Source organism: Heloderma suspectum, chromosome 3, assembly GCF_057233095.1.
Source record: "Heloderma suspectum isolate Gila_16-S chromosome 3, 16-S_ref, whole genome shotgun sequence".
NCBI lineage: Eukaryota > Metazoa > Chordata > Lepidosauria > Squamata > Helodermatidae > Heloderma > Heloderma suspectum.
The window spans coordinates 207,347,688-207,368,879 of record NC_139460.1 but is presented as its reverse complement, the minus strand read 5'-3'; the positions used below and the strand labels follow the sequence as shown (position 1 = coordinate 207,368,879).

The following is a 21,192-nucleotide window of genomic DNA, read 5'->3' as shown; positions in this document are numbered from 1 at the left end:
GAAATGCTACATTGCAGATTTTAACAATTAACATTCCTGCCATGTACGCAACTCTGGATGAAGCTAATAAATTCTTTCAAGCACACATTCAGCTTATTTTTTTAATCATTTGATGTCAGTCGTGGGCTATAACATTCCTCTGGTTCTCCCCCCACCCTTTTCACTTCCCACTCAAAAATTAAGATTTTATCAGCCCCCCCCCCCCACACACACCACAACTACTTTTGGGGTTAGTATCCTGGTACACAACAATTTTAGAATGCTAGAAACATCAAGTAGAGTATTTTGGTTTTGACATTTGAGAAACCTATTATAGTGTTAGTTTTTTTTTGTCTGAATTAAGTGTGTGTGTGTGTGTGTGTGTGTGTGAAATTAGAGCCTATTGTGGTTCACAGAAAGTATTTCTGTTCTAAACAGTCCTCTATAATAAATGTCAAAGTGGGTGAAAATGCTATGAATATACATTTTTTAAAAAAGATTATTCATGTTTTAAGGCTTATAATGCAAAGTGCTTTAGCATTTTGTGCCTAATAATAGATGACTCCTATCACATTTCCAACCTTTATTTCTACCATCTTTGAAGTCCAGCCATATAAAGTCTGTTTGTAGAACCACAGGAAAGTTAAAGCAAATATGGCTTGGAATGATTCATAGGAGCAGGAATTTCCAATGAAGTCGGGGGGGGGGGGAGAGGGGAGAGCGGCTGGCGCTTGTGCCTGTATCAAAGGAAATGAAATGTTTGCAATATTTTCCAGTTGATAAATTTATTAAAGCATTTTAGAGTTATGTAGCTTGAACATTGCTGACATAAACAATCTTTGACCTGAAACAGATTATATTAGACTCTGTGGGAGAGGTAGAATTAGGGTGGGAGAGTGAAAATTCTGAGATTTCAAAAATTGCCACAAGGTCATTGCGACCCTTAATTAACTTAATATATTAGCAGAGTGAAAATTTTTAAAAGTGAATAAATTTAATCATCTGTTTATTCCTCAGGGAAGTGTGTTTCAAAGCTTTCTACCTTCAGGAAGCCCTTTTTCTAACACTGACGGTCTGCTGATGAGCCCCATGCAACTACCGCAAAATCCCTGCATGTTGCAAAGGATTCTGGGAAGTGTTTATGCATTCTCTCAGTTCAGGGCATCATCCGGGCCTACTTGGACCTCACTATAGCTCTGTGTAAGCAAAGGGTTGAGGCCAATGTTAGTCTACTTAGAGAAGACCCATTGAAATGAATGGGGCTTAAACTGGACTAACATTGGATACAACCCTATGTGTGGTCACTAGAATATAGCCAACACTTTCTTTCAGGAAAATCTGTCTGCCATTTCTAATCTTCTTGTTGAGGAACCCCAGGAAAACCACCAGCTTAGAAAATAACCCCTTTTCTGGAACAAGTAAATTACTTTCTCTTTAAATCTCAGCATACCTTTTTGAATGAGCTTTCCAGTGCACCCCCGCCCCACTGCCGGGCCATGGTTGCAAAAGAAATTAATTTGTTGCTTGTTGCTACACATTGGCAAGCTTTCTGCTTCAAGAATGTAAGCAATCTTTCTTTGTTTTCCAGATATAGTTAATCTGGCAGTTAAAATACTTTGGAAACATTTTGATGACTTATCTGGGAAAGTAGCTTTGGCGTTTTTCAAAAGAAAAGCTTAGCACTGTACGCAGGGGGAAGATAAAAGATACAAGAAGTGTTTGTTCTAAGCGATACTATTCATTTAGAGATCATAATGTAACCCCACCCAAACAATTACTGTGGAGAGAAAAAGAGAAATCGCCTCATAGTGGTCTCTGACACAGTCTTGACTTGGGAAACAACAAAATATTTTATATATATATATATATATATATACACACACACACACACCCCCAATACTGTTATAGTTTAGTGGATTGCAAGCTGGTTTTATTAGAGTCACCTGAATCCTGTTTTGCATAAAAAAGAGGCCTGTTTGACATCAAGAACACATTTCCATTAATACATCTTTGACAAAGTAAAATAAAATCGCATTAAGATGATGTAAGTAGATATGACAATGAAATCTCTGTGAGATAACTTTGGCTCAACAATTTACAGTCAAGTCCCTACAGGAAGGAAAACAACAGAATTTTACACGGAGCCTTCTCATGTTTTGAAACTTTGTTAAAAGCCCTGCAATGAAATCCTTTGTTCAAAAGTATCTGAAGGAAGGAGAAGAAGGAGGAAAGGGGGAGAGAATGAATAAATAAAAAGGAACATAGATGTTTTTAACTTGTGTGTGTGCGCGCGCGCGTGTGTGTGCGCACATGAAAAAAGTAGGAGGAGATACGATGGATTAGAATGATATTTTTGCAATAATACAAACAAGTTTTGTTCTCTGGCCTAGCCTATAATCATCATGATTGTTTCAAGGGACTTTCCAGCTCTGAGCAGCTGACAACAAGGTTTTAGATTACATGGCAATTTAGGAATGCATGAAAAGCCAAGCAGTTAATATAATAAGAGTGTGGCCCTAAACTTTGTGAACTTTAAAGCAAAACAAAATAATGTGCACTTTCAAAAACTTGATTTTTGGTATGTGTGCTTAGTGTTTTATCCAAATAGTTCAGAATGTAATATTTACTCAAGCTTTAAATATATTTTTTTCTAAAAAGAGATCTTTGATGCCTTTCTTGTTAGATTAGTCATTAAAAGGAAGGCATTGATGGATCTTGATAATGCTGTGGATTTTATGACTAATCAGGCCTTGGCAGCTGCAATATTTTCTTCTGTAGTGAAACTTTAATATTCTTTTGGCGTTATATAAACTCCCCTCCCCCTTTAGAACCGTGTTGCACAAGCTACTTATGAAGTATTTCAGAAGATTTATTATACAAAGTTAGCATTTTAGCTTAATACCTGACCAAATGAGGCAACAATTTTTTCTCCAATTCGTATAATTGATTTAGGGCTACAAGTTTCATTGGGTTAGGCTGCAACCCTATATGAGACACACATACCTTGGAGTAAGTCCTGCTGAACTCAATAGGAGTTGCTTCTGAGTAAATATGCATATGACTGCACTGTTAATCATTAGACTAATCAACTAATGTTGTTTAATGTCTCTCTCTGTGTGTGCATGCAATTTAATGGGGCTGTAATTTAAGGTCACACTGCTCTCTTTTTAAAAAGCTGTTTATGTTCTTGTGTTCTAATGCCATAGGGATGAAAACTGAAAACGTAACAGAAAAGGTGGCCTCACAATGAATGGGAGCTTTTGCTTATTCAGCTCTACATGTTGTTGTTAAAATTAATATGTGAGTATACATGACAGTTTACAGAACTGTTTATCTATTTATTACATATATGTCTCCCAGCTTTCCCCAAAGGAGCTTGGTGGTGTTCATTGTTTGCCTGCATTTTATCCTCACAACAACCCTATGAGGTAGATTAGGCTGAGCAAATAGTGACTGGCACAATGTCATCCAGTGAGCTTCATGGCTGAGTGGAGATTTGAACCTGGATCTCCCCAATCCTAGTCTGACACTCTAACCCAGACTTCGCCAACCTGGTTCCTTCCAGATGTGTTGGACTGTAACTCCCATCATTCCCTGCCAGAGTTCTTTGGAGAAGGCTGCTCTAGCCATTTCACCAAATTGGATCTTCATATATAACATTAGACTGACTGCACCACATTAGCTGTCCAACATAAACAAAATAAAACTACAGGCCCCTGCCCCAATGAGCTTACAATTTGCAGCTGCCAATGGGTGAAGTCATCGGAGGCAGAGGAGGGAGCAGCCAGTCTAGCAATACTTTAGCTCTGTTTCAGTCAGGGGTGAGATTTAAGAGGTAATCTTACATTTCCTGCACTATCTCAAAAAGCCCATATATTGAGGTTTTGGCAAAACACACATTTTAAATTTTTGATTAATTCATCAGTTAAAAGGCAGATGATGACTCACTAAAAATTATTTGATCACCGGATGGCCCTGCATACAGTCTGTCTTATCTATTTTAAATAAATACAATTTAAATAATTACTCATCTAGCTCTGCTGTGAAACACATGCTAAATTTAGGGAAGAACCTAAACTGAGTAGATTATTTCCCCAGAGTCTTTGATGTGTCATACTTGGGCTCCTGCAAGTAAACAGAACGGTGCAGTTAATTTCAACTTTCTGAACCTTTGATGCATTGTTAGTGAAGTTGCAACAGCAAACAGCAGGTGTCTCCACTTGGCTGAGCTAAAACTTTAAAGAAGGGCCCATGCAAGGAGAAGTTTAGGTAGCCCTAACCTTTTGTTTCTTACTCTCATTCAGTTGGGCATTGCACAGTTGTACAAACAAAGACGACAATAATTAGTTTTGTATAATTACTGTTTATATGAGGATCCTTCTTTATCATTTCCCTTAAGATCTACAGGTCGGATAAAACTGGATGAATAGGCCAATAAAACAAATCCCCAAACAATGTGTCTTTCAAAATGTTTATAACCATTGCATAAGAACTAACAGAGTGTCATAGAGCAAGTAAGAGCTGTTCTGAGCATTCGAAATAACCATGTGGTACAGCCGCATTAGAAAAAACCATGTGGTACAGCCCCAACCCTACTATTCTATGATTCTATGAAATATATGACAAGATTGCTGGAGAGAAGTCTGCATTATTCCCCATGTATCCCATTCCCCTGCAGAAAAGTAACACGCCTGGAAGAAGACTAGCCTAGACCCTATCTCCTTGATGTGTTAGTATAGGAGGGTTTAAACATGTAATCTCCCACTAAGTAGTTTGATGCCATGGAGGCTGGTGGCTCTTATGTCAGTGGGGTGGTGAATCCGCTCTGGGTTTCAGTCAGAACCAGTCAGAACTCTAAAGGAGCTATCCAAAGTGCCTTGCAGCTTGGCTAGCTCCTTTAGAGTTCTGACTGAAACATGGAACAGATTCACTGCCTCACTGACATCAGAGCCACAGCCTCCACTGCTTTGAAGTGGTACAGTCCAAACAGGGATGTATGAAATGGTCATTCTAGGTGGATTGACTATGGTGTACTGGGTGAACTGAGTATAATATAGTGGCTAGGGTGTTGGACTGGGACTCAGAAGACCCAGGTTCTAGTTCCCACTTGGCCATAAAGTTCACTGGGTGACTTTGGGCCAGTCACTGGCCCAGTTTGCATGACATGAGGGTGATGAATAAGCCATGGTAGCTTATTAATCACCCCCATGCATACCGGCTGATTTTCCAACCCTTGTTAGGTGCGGGTTTTCGTGATGTCCAAACCAGGTGAGGATGGCTTGTTGGGATGGTTAACCAAGCACCTAGAACCCATGGTTTGTTGTAGGGTTGTAGGATGGTCTATTAACCTCCCCAGCAAGCTATACTTGCTGGGTCTGGATGACGCAAGAAGCTGCGGCAGGGGCGTGAATTGGCAAATTGGCACCTGTAGGCACCGCAACCCACCATGGTTTAAATAAGCGATGGTGGGCTGCAGTGATCGTGCAAACTAGGTCACTGACTCTCAGTCTAACCTACCTCACAGGGTTCTTGTGAGGATAAAAAGAGGAGGAGGAGGACCCTGTAGAGTGGTTTGGGTTTATTGCAAGAGGAAGAAAGATGGAATCATCATCATCAGAGGAAATTGTCTTGATCGAGCAAAGACTATAAGTGAAAGAATCTGCACAAAGATCTGGATCAAATCCCACGTGCATTAAAGCGTGTTACATGGTAGGGAAAAAACATACTGCAAACATGTGTGTACAGTGAAGATCATCCATTTTGGAAGAGGAGAGGCTGATTTCTCCATTCCCACCTCCCCTCTTCTCTCTAGTAAAGATTGTCAAAAGTAACAGCACCGCCATCTGTTTACCTAGGAACGTAGGAAGCTGCCTTATACTGAGTTAGATCACTGGTCCACCTAGCTCAGTATTTAGACTGACTGGCAGTGGCTCTCCAGAGCTTCAAGCAGGAGTTTTTCCCAGCTCTACCTAGAGATGCCAGGGATTAAATTTAGGACTTTCTGCATGTGCTGTTCTACTAAGAAACAGCTTTCCCCATTAAAAAAAAAGGTGTGTGTGCGGGGGTGTGTGTGTGTGTGCATTTCAGCTGCATGCAGCAGTGTGTGCATACACCTCACTTCTTAGCAAGAGTATCAGATCTAATATAAGCAGCCCAAGAAATTTTAAGTTTATGCAGCACATTGCTAGCCTTCAATAAGTGTTAACTGCTGTGTTCTAAGTCTAGATTCCATGAAGCACTTGCTTAACTTTCAGGGCTGGTCCTGCCATTAGGCAGAGTGAGGCAACTGCCTCAGGCAGCAGATACTTGGGGGCAGCAGCCCCTGATAGTTCTCCTGTGTTTGAGGAGAGAGCTGTATATGCCACACGGCCTGTGCTAGACCCCTTAAACTAGCCTGCTGTCTCAGATGTAGCAGCTATTCTGTCACCAGTGTTAAAGTAAGATTCAGCCACCAGTGGGATTGACGTCTGTAGATGGAATGGGGATGGGGGGAGGCTGCCATCTTGTCTAGGGTGGCCACTTATGAATTGCCCAAAAAGAGGAAACGCATCAGCAAAACAGAGGGCACCAATTTACATAACTTTGCATATTCTAATTGTATAGATGCAAATTTAGCAATAATTATTATAATGTAAATAGAAATACAGTACATCTCACCATAGTGTGGAAGACTGTGACCAGGTGACCTGTATGCCTTGCTCCATCTGCTGTCCAGGTGCTGTTGATTAGCAACTTCAAGGCCCAGCTCTGCCTTCTGATGGTGCTTTATCTTTAAACCAACCTAGGATTGGACAGCCCTTCGGAAAAAGGCCACACAGCCATCCTAATTTTGCCTTAGGCAGCGAAATGTCTTCAGCTAGCCCTGTCAACGTTCCCATTGATATCAGTGGGACTTAAACATGCTCAAGTTTCGATGGACTGTGCCTTTAATTTGTTTTTAATCTATCCTGTTTTCTGACATGCTGAATATGTTTTATGAACACGTTGTATAATAATAATTATAACAACAACAACACCACAACTAGATAAATTATACAAAACTATAGCAGCATCAGAAAGCACCCCCGGACAGTGAACACAGCATACCGGATACTTCCACATACTCATAAAAAATCAACAGCTCAAGAAACCCAGCTCATTTCCCACCAAATGCCTTGCCAAACAGGTGGGTTTCAAAGGCCAGGAGCAAGATGCATAAATAATCAAGGCGACGATGAATCTCTAGCCATTTCATGATATAGTTGCAGCCAGGATCCAGCAAAAGAGGTGTGAGGCTTCTTTTGCATTGGCCAGATGGTACGTGCAGAGTTTACCTGGCACAAAACATGCCTGCTAACCAAAAAGTGCTAAACTCTTTGCAAGAAAATATGAGTATCGGTCCAAAATGGAACAGATTGTGGCAGCGACATCTTGTATACATATGTTTCTAGAAATACCAATTGGCATCCAGATTAGTCTTCTAAATGGTCTCAGAGAGAGAAAGACAGACAGCAGACAGAAGGGGGCGGGGGGGGGGAGGAAATTCAGCTCGCATCAGATATTTGCTGTTTCAGCATCTGTTGCTAATTCCATTAATTTCGTTTCTACAGGGTTGTTGTTCTTTTCTCTTTTTTTTCTTGTTTCTGATGGAGCATTTTTAAAGCAAAAATGGATTTGGTTTTGCCCAGACAGCTTCAATTAGAAAGAGCTTGTGGATTCTTAATGGGCAGAACCCAGGAATGCCGCTGGGACAAAGGCATTGCACAATGATCAAGCAGCAATAGGTGCTACAGAGAGATGGATTGACTTGGGGGGTGTCTCCATGAGTGATTTCCTCTGAGATGGCTGCATTTGGAAGTTGTTAGGGATATATGACATCGTAGCCATCCAGCAGCCACCCCAGAGCTTATGAGGGAAAAACCAGATTTCCTGAGACTGCTTAAAGCCCAATTCTTTTCCTTAAGTTGGGTTCTCCCCAGTATAGTTGTTGTGTGCCTCAGCCCCTGCATTTACCTCGGGTATGCTAGCCCTGCCCAGGGGTGTGTCTTTCACCCTGACCCTGGTCAAGGGGTGTTTCCTGTGTGTTTCCCATCCCTGCACAAACCAATTAGTGTCTACTCAGATGTAACTCCCATTGTGGTCAATGAGGCTTGTCCCCTGAATGTGCACATCAGAATTTACAGAGATCCCCCGCAATTGGAATAGCACATTTTAAAGCACTAATTTCCTAAAGGCTATAAAGTGCTTTCTTGAATCTGTGATTCTCCATTGTTTGGTTTATTATCATTCGGAAGTAACTACTTCCACCTTCAATCATCCCAATCCTGTGCAAATGGGTTAGAAAGGGGGCTGGTTTCCCACCCATTTCCCTTCCCTCTCTTTCCCAGCACAAACATATGTGTATCAACTCAGGAGTAACTCCCACTGTGGTTAATGAGGCTTGTCCTCAAACTGCCCGCTCCTGAGATGCCCATGAATCGAAATAATGCATTTAGAGAGCCTTAACTTCAGAGCTTTGAAGCTTCACTTGATTGCAGGAGGACAGCTAGAACACAGTGTTCCTTCCATGATGGGTTGGGGGGCGGGGAGAGAAAAAGAGTGATTTCTGTGGATATAGGGGAGGAAACCTCCCAGGATTTTATCAAGGGAGAAATGGGGGAGAGACAGGAGTGGGGAAGCTTCTCCTATTGGTTGAGCAGCCCCTGCCAGTCAAATGACATTCACTCCAACACACACACACCCCGCTCCCAGAAGTATGTTCTGTGAAGCGACTGCAATACACTCACTTGTAGAGCCCTGCACAGACCTAAGCTGGCTCCTTGAAAAATCTGGGTAAGCCACTATTGGCTTCTCCTTCTGTCTCCTTTTGTTTTGTGGAGAAACTCTCACTGTGGCAGAATCACACTTGATCTAAACAGATACTTTACCCTGCATTCTTGCCACAGCTATTTTTCCACCCTTGCAAATAAAATGACTGTTTTGTTCTCTACCTTACAAGGCTCTTTCTTTGCCCAAATGGTACTGGAGATGGAGAAATTTCTTACCATCTAATATTAGACTTGTTACTAGCAAATTGCCCATCATTAGGACAGATAGGGGGTGAATGGAGGGAGGGCTGCCCCCTGCAGAGCCCAGAAATGGATGATAATTCCAGGCATAGTAGCCCCCGAGAGGGGATTACACCTGCCCAATGTCAGAAAAATAGGTGCAAGGTTTATACTTTGATTTTCTTTTGAAAGGAACTGCCAATAACATTTTAATTCCTTGGAAGAATTGGATAAAAATTTCAAGATTCATTGCCCCATCAGAGGAGATCCTGTCTGCCAAATTTCAGAATGCTAGCCACAAGGGTTTTTGTGCAAGGGTGGCCTTGACATTTTGAGGTCTCCAAAAGAGGACATATTTCTCTCTTTATGTTCCTTGTGGACCATTGTTCTGAAAATTACAGACAGCCTAGAGGTGTCCCTAAGTAAGAAACCAGCAAAGTTTCAGAAGGATAGGTGCAGCAGTTCATGTGGAAGGGGAGTTTTCCAATTTCATGAAGGGAGTGATTTGCTTTCCCTTCCATTCACCCCTTCCCCAATAGTTTTTGGGTACATTTGTATGAAAATGCACAGGTCATTAGAGGCGTCCCCCAGGCAAGAAACCTGCGAAGTTTCTGAAGGATATACATGCATTCTAATTTAGAATGACTAGAATTTATTTACATTTCACCAATGTTAACAGCAGGGGAACATGGGTGGGAAGGTGCTATTGCACTCATGCCCTGCTTGTGGGTTTTCTGTAGGCATCTGGTTGGCCACTGTGTGAACAGAATGCTGGACTAGATGGACCTTGGTCTGATGCAGCACAGCTCTTCATATGTCTTAAATATAGAGTGCCTCTGAGCATGTGCAGAATGTTCTTCTTTCACCGCTGAGCACGTGCATTCTCCCCCTACCAATTCTATTCCCCTCCATGCAACCATCCCTCCTCATCCTACCATCCTCCAGCAACTCTTCATAAAATGGGATCTTCTCAAACTGGGGAGAGGTAATGAGTGGGGTACCGCAGGGCTCAGTCCTGGGCCCAGTGCTCTTCAACATTTTTATTAATAACTTGGATGAGGAGGTGCAGGGAATACTGATCAAATTTGCAGATGACACAAAATTGGGTGGGATAGCCAATACCTTGGAAGACAGAAACAAAATTCAAAGTGATCTTGATAGGCTGGAGTGCTGGGCAGAAAACAAGAGAATGACATTTAATAAGGATAAATGCCAAGTTCTGCACCTAGGAAAAAGAAACCAAATGCACAGTTACAAGATGGGGGATATGTGGCTCAGCAACGCTACAAGCGAGAAGGATCTTGGAATTGTTGTAGATCACAAGCTGAATATGAGCCAATAATGTGATATGGCTGCAAAAAAGGCAAATGCTGTTTTGGGCTGCATTAATAGAAGTATAGTTTCCAAATCCCATGAAGTACTAGTTCCCCTCTACCCAGCACTGGTTAGGCTTCATCTTGAGTACTGTGTCCAGTTCTGGGCACCACACTTTAAGAATGATGCAGACAAGCATCTTGAGAGGGTTCAGAGAGACTGGAAACAAAGGCCTATGAAGAGAGACTGAAAGAACTGGGCATGTTTAGCCTTGAGAAGAGAGGAGAGATATGATAGTGCTCTTCAAGTACTTGAAAGGCTGTCACAGAGAGGAAGGCCAGAATCTCTTCTCGATCATCCCAGAGTGCAGGACACAGAATAATGGGCTCAAGTTACAAGAAGCCAGATTCCGGCTGAACATCAGGAAAAACGTCCTGACTGTTAGAGCAATATGACAATGGAACCAATGACCTAGGGAGGTGGTGGGCTCTCCCACACTGGAGGCATTCAAGATGAAGCTGGACAGCCATCTGTCAGGGATGCTTTGACTTAGATTCCTGCATTGAGCAGGGGGTTGGACTTGATGTCTTATAGGCCCCTTCCAATCCAACTATTCTATGATTCTATGAAAAACAGATGTCTTGTTTTGTGCAACTCCTCCTTGTTATGCACAAGCTCCCATTGTGTTTTCCTCCCCATAACTTCATTTGTGCCAAGACTTCACCAGGATTCAGCCAATGAGTCTGTTTTCAAAACTAGGGCTAAGTTATGGAGAAATTCTGAACATGTACTAAGTGCCTTTCCCTCATCACTGAAGCTAGAGTTCATGCAAAAACAAAAAACAAAAAAAAACCCAAACCCACAAATGACAAAACATGCATAGGACTGAGCTGAAAGGGTAGTTAATTCATTAGACGGAATTGGGTAGGCACTGTATTAAGGCTGCAGTGCCATGTTCACAACTCAGGACTTATTTCTGAGTAAACATGCAGAACATCAAGGTGCAAACCTCTCTGCAAAAGTACCTTGTGCTGGAATTGTATCCACACTTTCCTGAGGGTAAGCCTCATTAAACATAATGGGATTTCTCAGTAGGCATACATAGGATAAATTAGAAATATTTATCTCCCCTCCACTTAAAAAACAAACCAAAACCTCCTATTTTTTAAATTAAAGCTTTCTGTTCATAGGAACATAGGAAGCTGCCTTGTACTGAGTCAGACCCTGGGTCCATCTAGCCCAGAATTGTTGACACTGACTGGCAGCAGCAGCTCTTCAAAGTTTTAGGCAAGATCCTTTCGTAACCCTACCTGGGGATTTGTTGTTATTCAGTCGTTAAGTCATGTCTGACTCTTTGTGACCCCACGAACCATAGCACGCCAGGCCTTCCTGTCCTCCGCTCTCTCCCGGAGTGTGCTGGGGATTTAATCTAGGACCTTCTGATTGCCAAGCATGTGTTCTACCACTGAGCTACAGCCCTTCCTATCGCAGAATAATGGCAACTGACAAACAAAACAGCCCCAGATTTGTTTCTCTGCAACCATGTGAACCCACTCTTCTCAAAGACTTGAGTGAGGAAAAGGAGAAAAACCAACCCTCTTGTCTGTTTGTATAAAGTCAAATACAGTTCAGAATGTCTCCAGCCTGCCGAAGAGAATTCTCTTTAAGAATTTCCCAAGATATGCTCTGGGTGGAATAAAGAAGAGAAAGAAAGAAAGAACTGGATAGGAGAGGGGAGGGGAGGGGAGGGAAGAAGAAAAGAAGAATGGTGATTGGAAATGTGAGTGGGGGGTAGAGAGAATTCCCTAAGCCAAGTGGCTCCTTTCAGAGAGGTAGTACTTCAGAGGAATTTAGGAGGCTGTGTAGGGTTTGCAAGGATTGCACGTACTTATGAGTTGAGGTGGCTGAGGGCTTTTTCTAGCTTTTTTAAAATTGTAGAACCTGTTTAAAAGCCCCAGCAGTTTCTCGATCATGACACCACATAGTTCTAACCCTCCCTTTGGGATTATTGGAGTCCTACAGCTATTTAGGAGAAATTAAAGTGGAGGGGGAGAAAGAAATTTGTGGAGGCTGATTGGATCCTTTGCTGTACTGAAGCTACTAAACTTCTGCAGAAACCAAAGGTTCCAGTTTGGAGCAGTAAAATCAGATGCTGTGTGTAATACCAGTATTTCACATGGAGCTCTTTCTTCCCTTCCTTCTCCCTCTTCAAAATTTCATTGCAGGCAAGCTCCCAACAGTGGGCATGTAAGAGAAGAAAAGTAGGGGGAGAGAGGTTTTTTGCACCTAACCCCCCCCCCCTACACCAGAGATTAGGGATAGTAACCTCCTAACAGTTGCCTTAAACACCTTCTGATTAGGATCTTTAATCCCCTGGGTGACTTAACAGTTTTTACTTTTTGTTTTAGACTTTGAGAAAAGGAAACTTTATGCATGGCTAGCGCAAAAGCCACTTGATCTAACTGTCTCAAATTTGGTAGGTTCAGTCAGCTCCATAGGGCCTGCTAGGTCACCAAATTCCATGCATGTATGTGGAAGCACACGCACACAAAAAGCTCTTTGCTTTGACACATTTTCTTGAAAAAGCAAACTTTACCTGTGACTAGTACAAAAGTCACTGGACTTAACTTCCTGAAATTTGGCAGGTTTCATCAGCTCCAAGGGGGCTGCCAGGTTTCCAAATTCCATACACTTATGTGGAAGAACAAAGAAACTATAGCTCTTTGCTTTGACAGATTTTCTTGAAAATAGCAAATTGTACCTGTGGCTAGCACAAAGGTCACTATGCCTAACTGTCTGAAATTTGGCAAGCTCAGTCAGCTCCATGGGAGCTACCAAGCCTCCACATTTCATGTATTTATAATACAAACTAAAAAAGCTACGGCCGTTTTTGTTTTCCAATGCAAGTCAATGGGAAAATGTATTTTTTTAAAAAGGCAATTAGGACAGCTCAAAAGATCTGGGGGTACAGGTCAAAAATATCCAGGGCCCGTGCCCATGTGGGCTCTCAAACGACAACCCTGCCCAAGGCAGCATTTGCCTTTTCTCCCGAAGGAATGAAAAGCAATCGTTCTCTTCTATGGGAGAAAATAGAAAGGCACACTTGGAAACATTATTGGAGCCAGAGCTGAACTTGCTCCTTGTTCCTGGCAATCTCAGTCATGGCACTTCTGCAGACCTTCCTACCGATACAGTCTCTTTGTGCATGGATGATGTTGTTTTGGCTATAGAAAGATCAGCACTCGAGCAATGAGTTCACTATGTATTCATTTATTACATTTCTACACCGTCCAATAGCCAAAGCTCTCACAAAAAATAATATTACTATATTATTATCCTACGAGTATATAGGATTTTTGTTTATGCTTTTGAGCTGAGGATTGTTTTTGTTCATGAAGCTGAAATAATCCCTGAGCCTCTGTTGCACCACTGACGTGTCCAGTTGATCACTGGTAATATGGACGAAGATGTGAAGGAAGCCCTGTTCAGGTGTTCTGTTTCTGGTTATTCTCAACACAGAGAAGAAAGAGCATTGCAGCCCCGGCCCTTTCCTTCGTAGCATTTATCGCTCTCAACTCATGGAGGGCAACTAACTGCCTGAACAGGAGAGCCTTCTGTATCCACGGGCACTCTCCATGTGAGCCAGAAGACTGATTTCCCATTTGGAAGCCTCCACAGATACAAGAGGCTTTCAGACAGTTGCCCTCCACAAGCTGACTGTGATGGCAACGCACAAGGAGGGCGCTCCTCCTCCTTGCATGTTGAGTAAAACCAGAAACGGAATGCTTGAATAGGGCGTTTGAAATACGAATGAGCATTCTGGCCAATGACCTTTTACGTTCATAGTACAAACTAACACAATAATTACTTTCAAGTTTTGTCTGGGAATATGCCCTTAGCCTCAATGCCTTTCAGGTTTCTGTAGTAATCAGGGCTTCTTGGGCAATTTGTGTAAAATTTCAGTTTCTCTATGTATTGTGGAAGTACCCTTATGAGAGTGTTCATATGTGTAATGTTTTATACACACACACATAATGTTAGTCTTGAATTCAGAACACCTAAGTTCAAATTCCTGCTCAATCATGAACTCAGATCAAAAACCCACGATTTCTAAAAACTCTTCTTTCCTATCCATAAAACATGATTCATAGTGACCCACCTCACAGGGTTGTTGTCATGGTTTGGAAGATAAAGACTGGAAAGCAGTTATCCTGTGCTTAAGTTTGACAGTGTAAGTCCCTTTGATTTCATAGAGTTTCATTTATTCATGGATTTCTATGCCAGCTTTCAAAACAAAGATGTTTGCTCAAGGCAGCCTACAATCAGTATTGTAAAGGCATGTTAAAAGAAACTCAATATCAAAAAGAGCAATATAAAACACTTTGGACCAATAATCCAAATAAAACAGTATTACAGGTTAAAACTGAGAGCAGCAATTATTTATGCACACATAATCGACTGCAAGCTTCTTATATTCAAGTCCTAGAATAATGAAAATGCGTGGCAACTGTATCTATCTGTATCTACAAACAGCCACACATAGATGTAAAGCACCAGGTGTCTGTGAATTCCCTCTTCACTAATTTCAACAAACCTGAAATTGGGGAAGCTGATATGGGACGTATAAGCCAGGAACACAGAATGTGCGCAAAACAATGGCAGGCTGTGCTGTGGTGTAGTGATTAGAGGAGAGGTAGGCAACATGGTGCCCACCAAATATTTTGGACTACAACTCCCATAATCCCCAACAATTCAACATACTAACAGGCGGTCAGGGCCAGATTAAGACATGCTGAGGCCCTAAGCCATGTCAACATTCAGAGGCCACCATACCATAAAAAATAAAGAGAAAAACATGTGAATGTCCACCACATGAAATATATGCAGCACACTTACTTTTCTCTAGAAGTTCTTGAATAACTGCTTTGATTTTTAAAATGAGCTATTCCACCGTTGACAGTCTGAGGGACCTTTGTGTGTCCAGAATGAAATTTCACCCTCAGTCAAGACACATTCAAAAGTTCTCTTCATTGTTAGAATTATTATTTTTTGTGTAGCCGATGATACTATAAAGTTAGTCTTTAAAATGGTCTTCAGATTAGATGAATAGGCCTCTGTTCCCCTGTGGCATGGTAGTGGGTGAGCTGTGTGCTGGGAGTTGTAGTTAGAGGCACGCAAGGGAGCTGGAAGGAAGAGTAAGTGAGCGGGTGAAGCCAGACTTGTTGGAGTGTGGCCTGATGGATTCGTTTTCAATTTTGCTAAGCTCCTGAAATAAAGAAGCTTTAAATTCTTACCTCTGGTAGTTTGTAATTCCTACAACACAACACCCCCTATGTTTTTGTGCCCCCCCAATCACTGAGGCTGGTTACAGGCCTGTGTGGTGGTGTATGGAGGGGTGGGGGTAGGAAGGTGGTGAGGAGAGGATTAGTGGAGATGATGCCTGGTGTGGAACGGAGCTTCAGAGTTGGTAGGCTGGCCCCGTTGTCTCCTCCGAGGTCTGAGGTAAGGTTGGGCAACCTGTGGATGATGCGAGACATCCAGCAGCCCTGGAAGGGAAGTTGATGGGAATGGGGGCGGAGTGGGATGGGGAGGTCAGGGTTCAGAATTTTCAAGGTGGATTTCATATGAAAAGTTATTTAAGCCAAAGTGATTCCAGCCATAAAAATTTTACTTACCTCGAAAGTATTTAGAGGCCCCTCATAATATGAGAGAGAGCCTCGTGTGGCGCAGAGTGGTAGGTGGCAGTATTGCAACCGAAACTCTCCCCACGACCTGAGTTCGATCCCAGCAGAAGCTGGGTCCCAGGTAGCCGGCTCAGGTCGACTCAGCCCTCCATCCTTCCGAGGTTGGTAAAATGAGGACCCAGCTTGCTGGGGAAAAGGTAGTCCCGACTGGGGAAGGCAATGGCAAACCACCCCGCTACAGTCTGCCACGAAAACACCAGCGAAAGCAGCGTTCCTCTAGGAGTCAACAATGACTCGGTGCTTGCACAGGAGGAACCTTTCCTTTCCATAATATGAGGCCCTAAGCCATGGCTTACTTGTCTTGTCCCTAAATCTGGCAGTGCTGGTGCAAGGTTTTGGAGGGCGCTTAGGCAAGACACCCCCAATGGGCCCCTTCCCTCAGAGCGACCACTTTCTCACCGCCATTGTCACCAGCTGCGCTTGCTCCTCATCCTCTTTCTCATCATTGCTACCACTTGTGTGCTTGACAGGCAGAGAGAGCTGGTGAGCAAGTAGGCAGTGGCATCTACTGCACCTCCTTCTCACCACCACCATTATCTGGGACAGAGCGAGAGGCAGGAGAACAAGCAGGTTGCAGGGGTGAAGAGGAGCAACGGTAGGGGGCTCTTGTCAGTGGTCACCTGTTGGGGTGTGGGCCCTCGGCAGGTGCCCAATCATGCCTACACTTGATGCCGGTCCTGCAACTGGGGCTGATGGGAGTTGTAGTTCAAAACGTTTGAGGGGCACCAGATTGCCAACCCCTGGTTTAGAGTGTTAGACTAGGGCTGGGGAGGCCTAGGTTTAAATTCCCACTCAGCCTAACTTACTTCACAGGGTTGTTAGGATGAAGGTGGGGGAGAAGGACGATGGACACTGCCTTGAGCACCTTGGAGGGAAGGCAGGATATAATGCAATAATAAATAAATAAAAGTTTATTTATTTATAGCATTTATATCCTGCCTTTTTTCCTTTTGCAAGGAAGGAACCCAAGGCAGCTTACATTACCCTCCTCCTCCTCCTCTCCATTTTATCCTCACAACAACCACCCTGTGAGGTAGGCTGGGCTGAGAGTCTGTGACTGACCAAAAGTCACCCAGTGAGCTTCCATGGCCGAGTGGGGACTAGAGCCCGGATCTCCCAACTCCCAGTCCAGCACTCTCACCACTACACCACGCTGGCATGTATACATTTCTAAAACCCTTAAGCTGAGGAAGGAGGAATTTCTAGTGTCTGGGCTGTGGGCAGCAGTCTGAGGTGAACAAGCCAGCTTCCAGGGCCAACAGGGAAGGCAGAAACTAGGGACAAACCAGGAGACAGGATCAAAGAACAACCAAGGATGCAGGAAGACCTATTTGCTCAAGCAAAATCTGTCTCATACTCCTTCCTGTGCAGATTCTGCAGAAGCATCCAATGGCTAGCTTGGGTGGGCGGAGTCAGTCCAAGCAGGCCTGCAGCTACTTCATGGAGAAGCTGCCACCTGCAGGTCAGTGGTTTGCCACACAGGGCACACAAGTCAAGCGGCTCTTGACAGTATATGCTTGCAAAATGCCACTCCATTGATCCAGCTAGGGAATTCTGTGCTCTTACCTTTAGCTGCCTGAGGATTCATGGATACAAACATGTGGTGTTCAATTCCAAGCCTGATCCAGGAACGAGGGCTGCGCAAGCATAGCCCCGAGTCAGTTGGTTATAATGTGGTAGGACACAGTGTGGCAGGGTGGGGGATACTAAATCAAGCCCATCTGCTCCTCCTCCCTGATTGACACTATTGTCAGGGATCTGAGGCTGCTGTATATGTAGTTGGATCAGGACCCCTACATCCTACCTGTCCTCTTGTGAAAGAGTCCTTTGTGCAATATAAATAGTAACTGGTAACTGTATTTCTTGATAACATTACTGGTGAGTAGGAAGGGATGTAATGCTCAGAGTAGTCAAACATGTGACACTGTATAAATAGCAGTGACAGTGCAATTTCATCAACTTCATTTGCACAGCATGGCCCAAAATAGCAAACTCCTGATTCATGTGTGATAACTGCTATTGGGATGGCATTAAAAGATGGGTATTTTAGCAATTAACATTTGCTAGTTCTTTATTTTTTCTATGGATTAACTGTTTAAACATCTCTTTTCTACAACGCCCTTGCCATTTAAATGTCTTTTTGTTTTAATGGTTCAATCACTTCCTGCTGAATTCTCCATACAACATAAATTTGGAGTTAAGATCCGTTGGAACCAATGAAAGACATTGGCTTCCTAAAACATTCTTGTTCTGATCCAACAGAGTATGTACTGCAAAGGAGGGGAAAGCAACAGATTGTGCTGGAAAGCATGCAAACTTTCATCACCAGGAGAACAAATACCACTTTCCCTGGAATTACACTGCTGCTATCCCTTGCTTTTAGGGATCCATCTGCTTTGTGACATCAGCATGCGTTACACCAATTGCCGTTATCATCTCAGACCTATTTTCATGCCCAACAAACAACACTCCTCAAAGGGACAAAAATTGCTGTGCTCAACAGATCCATGCTGCTTCCAGATGGATGGCTCCTAGTGCTATCAGTCAAAAGGCATTATGGAGCTATTCCGTCTTTTCCTCCTTAATGCATTTTCTTTGGTAAAAAGAAAAAAAGTGGAATCGGAAAATAATATTTGGCACAGAGTATTTATGCACAGGATCTCATATTATATAAAAATGGGTCAAGTTACAAAAATAAGATTCTTTAGATCAATGGGACAAATTTATTCAGTATTAGGGAGAAAAGAATAATTACTGGAATATAGGAAAAGAAGTCTTAGAAGTTGTTTCACAGCTATAATTGATTATAATGTACATGACTGGAAAAAAGTACTGGAAAAAAGTATTCAGCAGTACTGAATTGAGAAAGCATTGATTTTATTAAGATTTTCCCCTTTTTGGAATTGCATTTACTCTTTTGTGTTAAATGGTACTGTAATTTTTTTTTACAGGTATGAAAAGAAAAGAGGTGGAAGAAGTGGGTGGAAAACATGGGAAGATTACAAATGGCTGATGACATTGTCTGGACCCCTCTGTAAAATTTTGTGAATGAGGCAGGGTAATTGTACAATAAAACCCTCATCTGGAAAGTGCTCTCGAGGCAAAACATCAAGAATGATTGTGGGGCCACAGCAGTGAGCAGCAGCCGCCAATCACCTCCACACAATCCAGTTTCCAACGATATGCCCACCGTTTGGTGGGCATTTTGCTAGCTACTGAATTAATGTTATATTCGTGTCTTCCAAACCTTTGATATCTATGGCACAGTGTTGTTGTTTTCCCCACCTGTGGGTTAACATTGGAAGCAAATCACACTCTTACACTCAAAAAGGTCTCCATTCATCCACCCACCCATGCCTCAAATCTCACTCAGCTCTCAGAACAACGGGCAGGCAGCTGTAGGATAGCCCTGCTTCACAAACAATGGTGATGCTTCTAGGATTCCTCAATGCCCATCAGTTATAGCTTGGGTTGTATTAGGGAATCCTGGCGTGTCCTTTCTCTTTCCCTCATCATAATCATATCAGTGACTATAGGCAAGGAGAAGGGGGGTGGGTGTCAAAGCTGAATGGAGCCTCCCCTCTCCAGTGGGCACAGAGCAGCAAAAGCATCCAGCATGATGGCTTCACTTTTCAAGGAAACTCCTTTTGTGACACAGCATTTGGGAATTACTTTGTTGTTCCATGAAGTGATTTGGACCAGAGTTATTGGCATGATGCATATTCCCAAACTTGAAAATATGAGATTCAAGGTGCTCATAATACCCACCTCAAATATAAGGCGAGCATCATGACCCCTGAATTCTTCTCCATCTTTGATTTTCACATGGGCCAGGATTTTCACCCAGGCAGCCCCAAGCCCCCTCCCACCCCAATTTACCCAGCCACTGTTAGCTCTGGCACCAGGAGGGATGGAGAGAGGACTCTCAATTCCCTCCTCTGGGCCCCCCAACATGCTGATAGCACATGAGGCACAAGCAACCCCTGCAGTTTTCCCAAGGGATACTGGCATCTCAGTAGGCTATGAGAAAACTACATTTCCCAAGGGCTACACGTGATGTAGTGGCACACTAGGTGCCAGAAGGGGAAAGAGATCTCCCTCTTTTCTGTTTGTGGTTGCTGCCAGAGCAAGAGGATAAGTGAGGTGGGAGGGGGTTTGACAGACAATGGATGGGGCTGGGTGGGAGGAGGTTTGGGGTCTGGTGAGCTGGAAAATGGGCTCAGAAATCCATCAGATTGGTTTGAAAAAAAGCCTAGCTGTTCCCCAATAGTTTGGGAAATAGCTCAGGTTATTCCAAGCTAATCCCATTCAAGTGTGTGGGAGCGGTAAGGTGCTCAGCCATCGCTAATTTGAATATTTGAAATATGTTATATGAATGTTACAAATGATTATTCTGGCTGATTGGCCTTTTGACCAGGATAAAACTGGCGGAGAGAGGAAAGAGAACTCATTGTGGTGCATATATCCACCGAGCGAGGCGATGAAAGGGAGCGCTTCAATAATGCATTAAGCCCTTTCATGCAAATTGCCACTTACAGTGAGCTAATAAATGATTCTCTGTTAAGATTTTATTATTGCTGTTGCTGTTTTTGTTTTGCATCTATACTTAAATGTCTTTTTTCCCTTTGAGGATAATGTCCGCGGGTTTAATGTTTACCTTTGTCACTAGCTCTCTGTAGAAATATTTCCATAAAGTGTCGTCGTCCCCCCTTTTTCTACTGTGTTAATATATCATTAAAATGAACTGCTTGGGGGTGAAAATTGTATCATTTAGTTGGATGCAAAACTAATAGGCCACACTTAGATAATTATAATATGTCACATTTTTATAATTTCAAAACACAGATCGTTATCAGAAAGTAATATTTAAGGAAGACAAATATGCTTATGTTGATTCCCTGCTCTGACATTTCCATCACATTTATTTGCTCCTTTGTAGGCCAGGAGTGTGCTGGGATTGCATATAGATTACTGCACACAGTTTATACAGGCAGCATTGTGTAGTGGATAGCATGTTGGGCTTGGATATAGGAGACTTGGATTCAAAGTCCTGCTTGGATATGGAGCTCCCTGAATTAATTTGGGTCAGTCACTTTCTCTGTCTATGCCTGACCTCCCTCACAGGGTTG

The 21,192-nt window shown here is 42.9% G+C and overlaps 1 long non-coding RNA gene across 1 annotated transcript; it reads left to right on the top strand.

Annotated features, from left to right (window-relative positions):
• Positions 1 to 2,329: 2,329 nt before the first annotated feature.
• LOC146350663 (uncharacterized) lies at positions 2,330 to 20,818 on the top strand. Its single transcript, XR_014789349.1, has 3 exons — positions 2,330 to 2,557; positions 3,186 to 3,279; positions 19,015 to 20,818. It is a non-coding gene; the product is annotated as an uncharacterized LOC146350663 (long non-coding RNA).
• Positions 20,819 to 21,192: the final 374 nt, after the last annotated feature.